Source organism: Melozone crissalis, unplaced genomic scaffold (assembly GCF_028551555.1).
Source record: "Melozone crissalis strain CALT ecotype California unplaced genomic scaffold, PUWL_Pcris_2 ptg000005l_1, whole genome shotgun sequence".
In the NCBI taxonomy this organism is placed as follows: Eukaryota; Metazoa; Chordata; class Aves; order Passeriformes; family Passerellidae; genus Melozone; species Melozone crissalis.
In genome coordinates this window covers 59533960-59546418 of record NW_026535783.1, presented here as the reverse complement: position 1 = coordinate 59546418, position 12459 = coordinate 59533960, and positions in this window count along the sequence as shown.

Genomic DNA, 12459 nt, shown 5'->3' with positions numbered 1-12459 from the left:
TGAGTTCACTGAGGCAAGAAGGGGTCAAATGATGAGCCCAGTGTTACATGATGAGTCATTGAATGAACCAAGTGCTAGGATCCTCCTTGCCCCTGGTCGTTTATATCAACAGGCCACAGGGGCTTTGTGTTGCTTCTTTCATCTGCCTTTAAATCCAAAGTGCTAGTTAGAAATGTCTTCCATTAAATCTTTCTGTGGCTCAGACAGTGCAAGAAAATAAAAGCCTTGAGATGGTCTGTTCTTTTACTGCATATATTTCCTTGTTTTTTTCTGAGACACCCTTTCTGCTGAGATTTGTTTACTCGTCTCCATAAATCAGCATTCTCATCAGATGTGGTAATGAAGTCCTAAGAGAACCAGCCAATATTTCCACAGCTGTTAAGTAGTTATCTAAAGATTTCTTTCTTTTTGGGCCTGATTCACCACTGGGTTTCCTCAGGTTTATACTGGCATAAGTCTAATGGGTTCAAATTGGTTGCAGTAAATCAATGCACAGAACTAGTCCCTGACCTGGTGTAAATCAGCAGAGCTCCACTGCATCCTCATGCAGCTATCCTTATTTTTACCAGCTAAAGCTCTATCCCATGGAGTTCAGACAAGCCCAACCATGTACATGCTGTTGTGCCAGGTTCAGCTGTAATAACCAGTTATTCCCAGGTGTAGTGTGAGAGTTACACTTTCAAAAATGAAAATCAGGTTTGATTAGAATGATAAAAGAGAGACATTTTTGTGTGTGTGATAGTTTTGTTGTCATCTATTTCCCTTTTTTTCTGCAAAAACAGCTCTGCCTTTCAGAGCTCCACTTCTGAGGTTTCGTATGCAGCAGTAAGGAAACCAGCGACTGCAGGCTAACAGAGGAGCAGATGTGAAATAAATCCTTTGGAAGATATTTAATGCGTGTGAAAAGAAGAAACAAGAAACCATATCTACACAAACTAAACCATGGGCCACTCTCTCTGTAGTCTTTCTACATATTATCAATTAGGCTGTGAGCAGACAAAAACCTAGCCTTGCATTTGGAACTGTAGATGCACTGAAAGTAGAAGAGCTAGCCATTTACAAAGCTTGCTGTCCTCTAAGATCTTGCCAGAAACATAACTCCCTTTTGAATGGAAAAACATGTTCCACTTCAGTGAAGTGATTTTAAACTTTTTAACAGATAAAATTCATAGAATTTTTGACCTAAACAGTTCAGCAAATTATTAGGTTTTAAATTTTTAATATATAATCACTTTTTATTTGCTTCTGTATTTTTTCTTCCTTTTTATTTTTTACTGGTCTACAGCATGAGCATGTATTCACAGAAATGGTATTCCTAAAAGCACCTTTCACAAAAAATATTCAGCAACAAAAAATGCTTTTGTCTGCTTTTCTTCCAATTAGATTTATGTATGATTTTGGAGAAGCATATGGACATTGGGGTCCAGCTCTTCTGGAATTCCCAGTGCCAAAAAAGCAAAGAAAACAACATTCTAATTAAAATATTGATGTTTTTGTTTATCATAAAGGAACCGCACTGTGTGTGGAGAAAAACATGGCAATTGTCCACTTCTAGTGCATTCAAAAACTAGAGCAAGCCTAAAACAGTCTAAAAGCATGGGGAGAAATCCTTTTGCTTTCAACAAGGACAGTATCAGTTACACCTTAAGACTTTGAGAATTTTCAACTTTAAAACCGATAGTGAACTAGAATGGGCTATGTGTAGGTGAGAATAGATACATAAATTCTCCTAAGATTTTTTTTTTTTTAATTTTAAAGCATGTACACATTTCCTCTGTCATTGTATATAGTTTAAATATTCTGCTTATTAAATATTAAAGTGCCAAGTAGGTAAAATTGAATTTTAACAGAGAAAATTTACCAGCATAGGACCCTGTATGAGCTCACAATGAACGGAAAGTAAAATTTGTTTTGTTATGTAAATGAATTCAAATATAATGGAATAGTTTCCATTTTACTTATGTTACCAGAAGATAAACAAAAAAGTACACCCACTAATAGTCTGAGGTAACATTTGTTTAGTTTATATGTTCACTTTACAGTGCAGGAAAATTCCTTTCTGCACAATGGCAAAAATTTTCACAGTCATGGTTTCTGATTTATGGTTAATATTTGTTAACTAGCTATTTGATATGATATCATTGTCAATGTTAGGCCCTCCAGCACTCTTATTCTAAAAATGCACAACTTCATAATGTATTTTAAAACTTTTTCTATTAAAGAATTAATGTGCCTAAATATATATGAGATTTCAAAGAATAAAATGGCTTAAAGCTTACACAACCCCACTGTAGTGAAAATGTTTCAATATATGCTTAGCTTTCCACATGTGCTTACCAACACTACGGGTTTTTTGCCAATACCTTCACAACAGCTTATTCCCCATAACAGAATTCCCTGGTTTCCAGGAAAATCCCTTGCACAGGTCTCTAAAATAATATAAGTTGTAGGTTAAAACTTGTTAGTTCTGTTAGATATTGAGCTATATCAAGCTTTCAAAATAAAGTCAAAATCCTTCCATTTCTTCCAGTCTCCCTTCTGGAGGTAATTTTTCCTTTTCTTTTGAAGGGAAAATGCAAGTAGAATTAATTTGGTCAACAACAAAAAGCATAGGATGAATGCATTCTAAAGTTTGTGTACAATTCATATAGATAACAGTACCTGTTAAAAAAATAAAAAAAATTGTTAAAACAAAATATTTTCATTGTCATGAAAATTTCTATCTAAAGAATTTTCCATTATAAATGTTGTAGAAGTAGAAAATACAAATACAGAAAGCAGAAACTGGTTTAAGGAAATGAAAATACAAAACCAATTACATCAAATTTTGAATGCGCACATGCACACACATGTATACAATTCATGTATATAATTCCTAACCTGTAATTTTCGAGGTTCAATATCTAATGCCCATTATTCTTATTTAAAATGTTGAGACATCAGGATAGGTCCACTTAATAATTAGAAAACAGGAAAAAAAATAGAAAGTTGATCTTTCCTTACCTGTCATAAATGGAAAATATCAGCACAATTATTTTTCATTATTATATATTATTAATATATTCCTAATTTTATATCATTACTATGGTTAAACACCCCAGAAACACTATTTGTGATTTTTCTGGAGATAAAGAATTAGCTCCCGTTTCAAACAATATTATACTTTGCAATAGTGTTATTTCACAAATTCATATCCCAAATTAATGATAACTTCGAATTCAAGCTGAATTCACAGAGATTGTGAATTCAGCTTAATTTTGGTTTTTTGGTCTATTTTTTTTTTTTTAATGGACTTCATTTCTAGAATTTAAAATGCAGGGAAAGATACTGTTACAAACTATTCATTGAATGTTAACAAAAATAGAGCAGAGTCTGAAGATTACTTTAGATATTATATAGATTCTCTGAGTCTATATGTTGTATGAAATTAGATTTATAATGATTGGTAAACAAATTTCCTGATTGAAGTCATCAGCTGAAGCTGTCTTGCACAGATTTACTGTTGAAGGCTCCAGTGACCTGTTTAATGACCCTAAACCTTAAAGTCAAAGTTCTTTCTAATCCTTAAATATCCATGTCTAATAAATTGAGGAGGCTAATAAAAGGACTTTATTTTTTTTTATTGATACAGGTATGGATTTATTTATTCTAAATTACTCACCAGAGAGAGATATTTCATTGAAAAATATCCCTCAAAAGTGATTAATTAAAACACAGCTGTCATGTCTAAAAAAATTGCTTGAAATTGTATCATCAGAAGTAATTGACAATATATCTTTTTAATTTCATTTTTGATGTCTTTACCACCTTTCTTTTGAGGTAATTTTTTTAAGTATGAATATTTTTCTAATTTTTTCTATGCTGAGTGCAAAAAATACATCTCTCTTCTGCTAAAACAGCAACTGAACATGTCATATGGTCCAGTAGCATAAAAAAAATTAACTCAATAAATTTATGGATAAATTAACATGGAGTTTAGATTGAAGATATGATATTAGAAATATATATGGATTAAAGCTGAGAGTTTCACTGAGGCTTTTTTTTTTGTTCTTTTTCTTAAATGAGTGTGTAAAATTGTAGATAGCTCTGGGTGACAATAGTACTTAAGAAAATCAAACATATTAAGATATGGAAATGAATTCTTAAAATGTATTAGGAACCTTAATTATGTGCAGCTGCAAAATCATGCAGTAAGAAAAATTACTTTGAGTTCACAGTAACGTTCAATTTTCTTTTGCTTTTCTTGTTCTGGTTGCGTATTATATTTCTTTGCAAATATGCAAGGCATATTTGCACAGGAACCTTCCTTAGTGCAGGTGCTGAGTTTTGTGACTTGCAGTTTAAAAAATGAAGTTAACAACTCATCATCTATGGGGTTATGTATCCACTGATAAAAATAGTTTCATTACCAAAGCTACAGTTAATAAAACATAAAACAAGCCCCACAGTCAGACAAAAGTTGGGGAAAATTTGGTATAAACTGATCTCTCTCACATGGGGCTTGGCTCAACTTGCGAATGTGATGCCACAGAGATACAGCTGCCACACTTAGCAAGCAGCTTTGTTTTTCTGCTGAAACATTGGTAGCCAACACAGAAACAATGCAGGGGGAACAACTGATTAGCCTCTTGGTGCCATATCAATTCATAATTCCTGTCTCAAATGCATCTTAGACCCCATCCCTTTGAGCATCATCATAGAAATCAATTAGCTAATTAAGTCATCTTGTAGCATTATGATGACAATAGCTTGATGATTACTGCTCTTTTTCAGTAGCTAGAAGATTTTGTAAGAAATTCTACCACCTTTATGTTCCTGCTTTGTCTAATCCACCAAGTATTTGTGTACAAAAAACCAAACAAAAATGCAAAACAACAAAAACATCCCAGAACAAAGTACTGTTTTACACTTTCATGAAAACACCTCTCAAAATGAAATACTTGGGTTTCTAAGTTTCTCTTCTGCTTTGAAATAGCCCAAACATACACGGGTGCATACCCTATGACTTGCATTCTGCGTAAAGAGCCACATTAGGCTCTGTCATCTCACACAGGGCACAGAGCTGCAGCTTTGAAAGTCTCTGGTGGAGGAGCGAGCACTAGCAGCACCCTTTACAAGGCTGATCAGGAGAAAGCAAATTGTTTGCTCTCCTTTGGGTTATTTTGTTTGGTTTAAACTTTTTGTTTGTTTTCGTTTAAAGAAAACATTTTGTTAGCAGCATAGAGCTACCTGCTTGGACTAAGCCCATTATTTCAATTCTGTGATGATGATTACCGAAAGATCAGCCAGCTGGGGAAACTCTGTGGTACTGTAATTTGCAGCATTCTGAACAGTTTTGAGGTACAATTTTCAGTATTTCATTTTATTTTTACCATGAGAATACTGTGTGATTCTTCACTTTAGATTATGATCATAAAACACATTGCTGGATAATCTCTACATGGAAAAAGCATATCATGTATAAACTTGAGAGGGAAATAACCCTCTAAGCTAGCAACTGAAAATAAAACACCATTGCCTGACTAAGAGAAGGTATATCCCATTTAACTTCTAAGCCCTTTTAAAACTCTGGAAATATCCAGTAATTAAGAACAGAGACAAGGTGACTTGGTAAAGCACATCTAGAAATGGGTTCTTTGATACAAAACTAAAGACAATTTCCTCCTGTATTGAAGATAAGAGCAATTTTACTATTGCTTTCTGTGGAGGAAGTGCCCAGTGCAGCCTCCCTTTGCTGGTTCTGTCACCAACTAGCTGTGTGAGCACAGGGACTGAATGCAGCTGGGTTCCTTCCCTTCCATCATCTGCTACGTCTGCCCACGCTGCAGGCTCCCTCCTACTCTGCAGGAACTTTCTCTGATGATATGTTCGAGAAGGGGAAAGCAAAACGCAATCCAGTCCAGCAGAAGCATCAGAAACCACCACGATTTAGATCAGAACAGTTTTTGATTGCCAAATATTGATTTAATTAAACGAGGACTGCAAACGAAAGCTGCATGTTCTTAGGGTTCCTCTGCTTATGTGTTCCCATGGTTAATAATCCTATTCCCTTATTTCAGAATCCCTAGTATATAAACATTAATTTATATCTTTCCTCAACTGATTAAATAAGGAATCAACTGCAGTCAGCCAGCAGTCCTTTACTGTATTTGATCACTTTTGATTCTCATTCCCTCTGAATGGCACTAAATAGAGGTGTGAGGTTTTTCATTGGAGTTGGTCTTCTCACAGACAAGTTACCAAAGAACAGAAGATGGAAGAAAGTTAGTGTTATTTTCCTGATTTATAGCTAACAAGGCCCTTTTGAAGACATTTGTAGTGTTATTGCAGCCTGAGGCCCAATTAGTGGATAGATTCCTTTTAGCACTGTTCTCCTTGTTCATCTACCTTGGTGCTATATTATCCTACTGCGAAAAAACAGGCAAGCTTTTACACTAATCTTTAAAAATACCTATGTGAGAAAATTTAGTAGAATATTTATTAGGCATAAATATGAATGTCTATGTATTCACATACATGCTCATTATGTGCATAGGAGAAATGAGTGAGGCAGGCACACACACATGAGCACAAAAATTCTTAAAGACCGTACTGCAATCTGCCTGTGAAATGGTTAACAGGAAAATAAATCGACATTCCTTTCTATGTGTGTTACAAACATTATTATCTCCAAGTCACATTTTAATTTCATACTTGATGCTTCAGCTCATGCCATGTTTTTAGTTAGCAATGGCCTGTTAAGCTGCTAATTTATATACTGTTGTGAAGGCCTCTGTAAATGCTGCTCTATAAATAATAGAGCAGTGATCCATAACAACCTTCCATGTAACAACACAGAGTCCACTGCAGCTAATATGAAAGAACTGCTGGTTGCTAGGTGCCAAAATGCTGCCTGCCTATTTAGGAACTGCTATAGTTTTGTCTCCCTGCTAAGATGACAAAAGTGTAATTAGAGATTAATCAAGAACTACATTAGTGCCACAGTTTCCTGCAGGCTGACTTTTGTTGCTCACCAGCAGTTAAGTGCATCTGCCTGTATTTGCCAGTTCTCTGGAGATTTAAAAATTTATTGTCATATTTACAGGGACAGCTACAGTAAGAGTTATCTAACCCTGAAGGAAACTTGGTAAAATGTATATAATGTGTAGTTGCAAAGATGGCTCTTTGTGTTTATTTTCTAAACATTTCCCATCTGAGAAAGGTTTTAAATTTCCTGCCGCCACAAATTTAATTCGCTGTGATGAAGGGAAGAGAACTTAGGCCCAGACACTTTTATTCTCTACTGAAGCTTCATATACATAAAACTGTAACCCTTTTTAGTATTCTTATGTCAATCTAAGTCTTTTGTAAGGTTCAATTAATATCATTACAGCTCTTCCCTTTGCCTATTTTGGTAGCAGGCAACTTCTAGAACTGCTGAAATATTTGAATACAATCATCTGTTCATTATTTCATGTCACTAAATTATTGAATCGAATTATTTAAATTCATGAGACAGTACCATCGTACAACCATGTACATATTTATTGACAGAAAATTAGCACGTATTTGTGCAGGGTCGTCTTTATTGCATAAAGTAGGAAAAGCCACAGAAGAGTTTTGTCAAGAAATTTTTAGTAACTAAAGAAATTCTGAATTTAATTTATTCTCCTGAAATGGAGAACTTCAAAAATTATCCAAAATTTTCTTAGGAATCATGTTACATTTCCTGGCTAATTAATTTAAAGAGGACAGATACGAAAACAGATGGAGGATATTGGTGCTTGCCGAAGGTCAAAAAATAAATCATTGTACCTCCACACAGATCTCAGTCATTCTGTATATTGTGGAAAAACTTGTACTACTTTAAAAGAAAGACTGTTATACTACTGGAATGTCTGCTCCAAAGGCTTTCCAAAAATCATGGGAATAATCTGTGTAGAACCCAGTGCTGCTTAGTATCCAAGGCCTCCAAATAAACAAGAATATGTTTATTTGCGTAAGATCATGTCAAACATGGAACCATCACTGGTATTGAGAAAAGTAAGTCTAATACAAAGTTAAAAAGTCTATTTTCAACACGTGAGCAACAATCTTTACAGGGCGACCAAGAATAACCTACTTCTATTAATGAGATCAATGCCTACAGTCTAACAAGTCAATAAAAAGCACAAAAAACCCTCAGTAAAAATGCAGAGATTGTGCAGCAGACTCCAAATAACTTCATTTAAAACCAGAAAAGCAAACCCAAGTACAGGAAAATACTGTATAAACAACTCTACTATAAATGGGTTAATAGTGCAAAACTGCAGTCCAGCTCTCCTTCAACACCAAACCACTTTTAGAAAAGAGATAAAATTATATATATGTAATGTGGTAGTTGGATCATAAAAGCAGCAGCTCTAAAAACTACTGTTACTTATCCATATATATATATATATATTTATACACACTACATGCATACATATAGATATGTATAAACCTATATGTGCATATTTGCTGAGAGAGAGAGAGAGAGAGAGATGCATATATATATATATATATATATATATATATATATATATACACACACACACACACACCCCTACATAAATACATATTTATTGCTTTTTGTAGGCAAGAAATTCCAGTACTGGGACAACACAACAAGAATTCTGGAATGGAGGGTTCCTAGATGTTGTTATAATTACTTATAAAGCAGACGTAGTGGAGAAAACTCTGAAATATGGCGTATGGTTCTGTGAATTTATTCATAGGTAATTTCCTCCAGCAAAAAACCAGAAACTATAGTATTTTCAAGGGAAAAGCAGAGCTAGGAAAATCCCCCGCTAAACTTGTTAGAGATTACTCCAGACTTTACAGCCACTTTGATTTACAGAGGGACAGAAGTTTGCAGAAAATAGGCCTAACAATCAGCTTCTCATTTAGCGCTTCCTTTTTTTTTTTTTGTTTCCTCTTCCTTTTGCACAGATCTTTATGTAATACACACAAGATAAGGTTTGGTTAAATTGAGTTCTTTCTGACACAGAATCTGGAGTTCAAAACCAAATATTTTGAAAGCAATATTTACTTCTGTCATAGTAACTACCATAAACAACAACATGAATTTTTTTAGCTCTTTAAAAATACTGGTGATCCTCAAAAGTTTGGGAAAAAACATCTATTTATTGATCCTGTTTTATCTCTTTTACCTAGAAACATGATAACTGAATTCAGTGTCAATGTGTTCTTTATACCAAATATTAATTTTATTTCTCATCCTTTACTACTACTACTTTTCATAAAGAAAATAGTTCACAAATATAAGGCCTTATTATTTAAAAACTTCTTTTCCTCATAGGGAGCAGTTGAAGTTGAGTAGTTGAAGTTAATATTTTAAATGCAACAGAAAAAGTTCTCTATCTACTTAAAAAATGCAACTTTTTATTTTACAAAAATATAAAACTCATTTTACAGACTATGAAAGAGTAAATATTTGTGAAGTCAAGCTGGAGGAATAATAATAATAAAAAGTAATAATAATTCTTTACTACTACTACTACTACTACTACTACTACTACTACTACTACTACTAATAATAATAATAATAATAATAATAATTCTACAAGAAGCCATTAAGAGTTTAAATCCTAGGCAAAATTAGCATTTCTCTTTCTTATCTTCCAGACTGTTGCTCTTCTGGATTGATAGCAATCTTGTTTTAATATGATAAACAGTAGGAGCTGCCAGAATTCAGATGTCAGCATAATCAAAATTGATGATTATGAACCGTGGTACAAACATACCCATAAGCCTGAACTCTAAATAGTTGCAAGACTGGGTGAAAGCTCTACGAATGATTCTGAACCAAAGTTCTCTGGAGCTATTGGTTTTCTGGGGGAAGGGCTGTTACCTGCTTATAACTTTTTTTTCTTTAAGCACAGTTATTGGAGCTTATGAGAATTCATAGTGCCTTCTTAGGTCTAGATTGCAAGAGAGTAGAAGAAAAGCACAGAAAGGGAACCTGCTTGGCTACTGTGTAGTGTTTAGCACTCTATGTTCATGAGTAATAATTTTAACTGCTGGAGGAACATGAAAATTGACTAAGTAGCTTCTGATAAATGGCAAAGGTGGAGGAGAGCAGGCTGTCTAGATGACAGCTTCAGTTTTTGGGAAGCTCAATTCCAGGTAGTATCCATTAAAGAACTTTGGATTGTACCAAGGAAAAACATTAAAAGAAAATAAGAGTTAATTTATCAAAACTAAATATTTTGTAATCTCAGACTTGAGTTCTAAAGAGGTGATTTTGTATCAAAATAAAACCCAAGTTATCCAGGATTAAAGAGGAACATATGTACAACTCAGTCACTTGGGATCAAACAGTAGATCCAAATGGCAGCTGCAAAGCACAGATGAACAATTTTGTTCAACATAATTACCTTGATTGCAGCTAATCTCATCTGGGTTGGAGTATGTGTATGTATGTGTATCTAATCTTACATAAGGGTTGATGTGTTTGCTGTCTGAATTAGGTCAAAATACAAAAGACAAAATAGCTAATAAGTACAGAACATTATCAAAATTTGGATTCTACAATTGTACTCTTATTTCCGCAAACCCAGTGCTTTGATGAAAATTGTTTATTAGATGGCTAAATTCTTGGCTAGAAGGCATCTTCTAGGGCTTTGAAGATTTTGCCATAGTCTTGGAAATTTAAAAAAAAAAAAAAAGGGAGAAAAGAAAAAAAAGGAGTAAATTGCTGTGCTTTTCTGTAATTTTGTAAAACAGGGTATTTCAAGATAAATTATACTAACAGAAGGTATCTGTCTTGTGCTACAAAATACATGTAAAATACCTGTAATTTAGTCATTTCAAGGCATGCATGAGAAAAGGTAATAAACACAAACACATCCATACTAGTTTGTAGACATGCAGACTTCATAAGTTAGAAAGATCTTAGGCTTGCTAAATATCAAAAATGGGATCCTGCAGCACACCAAACCACCTAAAATTGCCTTCAAATTTAAGGTGCAATTTATTTCAAATGGCATAGATTTGTAGATATCAGTGTTAGCATACACAGACTCCCTGGATGTCTGTGTGTGGCAGTGGCAGGGTAGAAATAGAACTAATTTTTGGGTTATAGATACTGTTGTATTTAGATAGATTGCTAAAAAACCCTAGGTAAATGTAAACATGTGACATAATGTAGCTTTGTGATGTCCTGATTTATTCCAGTGTTGCTTTTTCCTAATAATTAAAAGATCCCATTTCTGCAGACTACTTTATCTTCTAAACACTTTTCTTTCCAAATTCCCACATTGTATTTCAAAATTTTATTATTTTTTCAGTGTGGTTTCCTCTACTTTTCTCCTTTACCAATTCAGGAAGCGCTTACTAGACCTGAACATATTTTCCTTTGTTGTATTTGAAAAAGTGAAAAATAAGTGATTGCACTGTTGCTTTCCACCAAACACTGTGAGAAGAAGGAAAAGAAGAATTGAGCAAGAAGCAGAATGGTGAGATTTAAATTACATATTAATGCATTGAATTTTATTAGACAGCATTTATTCCCTTGAACTCACACCACCCTGAAACATGAGAATGTTTCTAGGAAAAATCTTTTAATAATGTATGAAAATACTTAACATTTTACCATCATTTTTCTGTTTTTCTGATATATCCTAATAGTAGTTGCAGTCCACCTCATAGTGGGTTTTCTTAGGACACAAAATATAATCCAATTACTCTTAGGGGCTGTTACATCTTTTAGACTCCATCACAATTTTTGTCTTAAAACACTTTCAAAAAGAGTGTCATGGACATTATTTTTTTAAAAAATTCCATGTGTCTCCTTCTGTGTCGCAGGGCTCTCACACATCAGCAGTCAGTTACTTACAGAGATGACCCAGTCTTGCAGGAGAGACTAGGGGTTAACCTATCAGCTTGAATTATACTTTCAAAATTGTAATTCACAATAGAATACTTCAAAATATATTAAATAAATCCAAGTATTTCCTTGAAATCTAAAGCTGCAACTGATCCTTCTCTGTGTCAAGAAGTTTAAATAATTTTTGTTAGCCCAAAGGATTTTGGTAAATTAAATTGGGTGAATCACGTGATCCATTTATCCTTGTAAAACATAGATGTGCCCAGTCCATCACATGGACAAAGAGAAAACTAGGAAGTTGTTTAATTGTAAACTTTATGAGTTTTATCACCATCAGCTATGTTAAACAAATAGCTCCATGAACCAGAGCCAGCAGTGCCTCATTTACTAAGATCAGTCTCTTGTGTTTGATTAAGTTTCTGATTAAGGATTTCCCCTAATTAGGGCATTCAAAAGGCCCATCTTGCATTAGATTTTTCTTATTTTCACAGACAGGAATTGATAAGATAGCCTTGGATATTTTATCTTGGTACTCCTCTGCCTACTGTCTCATATAGGGAAACTTACATGAACTTTTTTATTTTTAAAATCCTTGTTTGACTGTCGAAGTT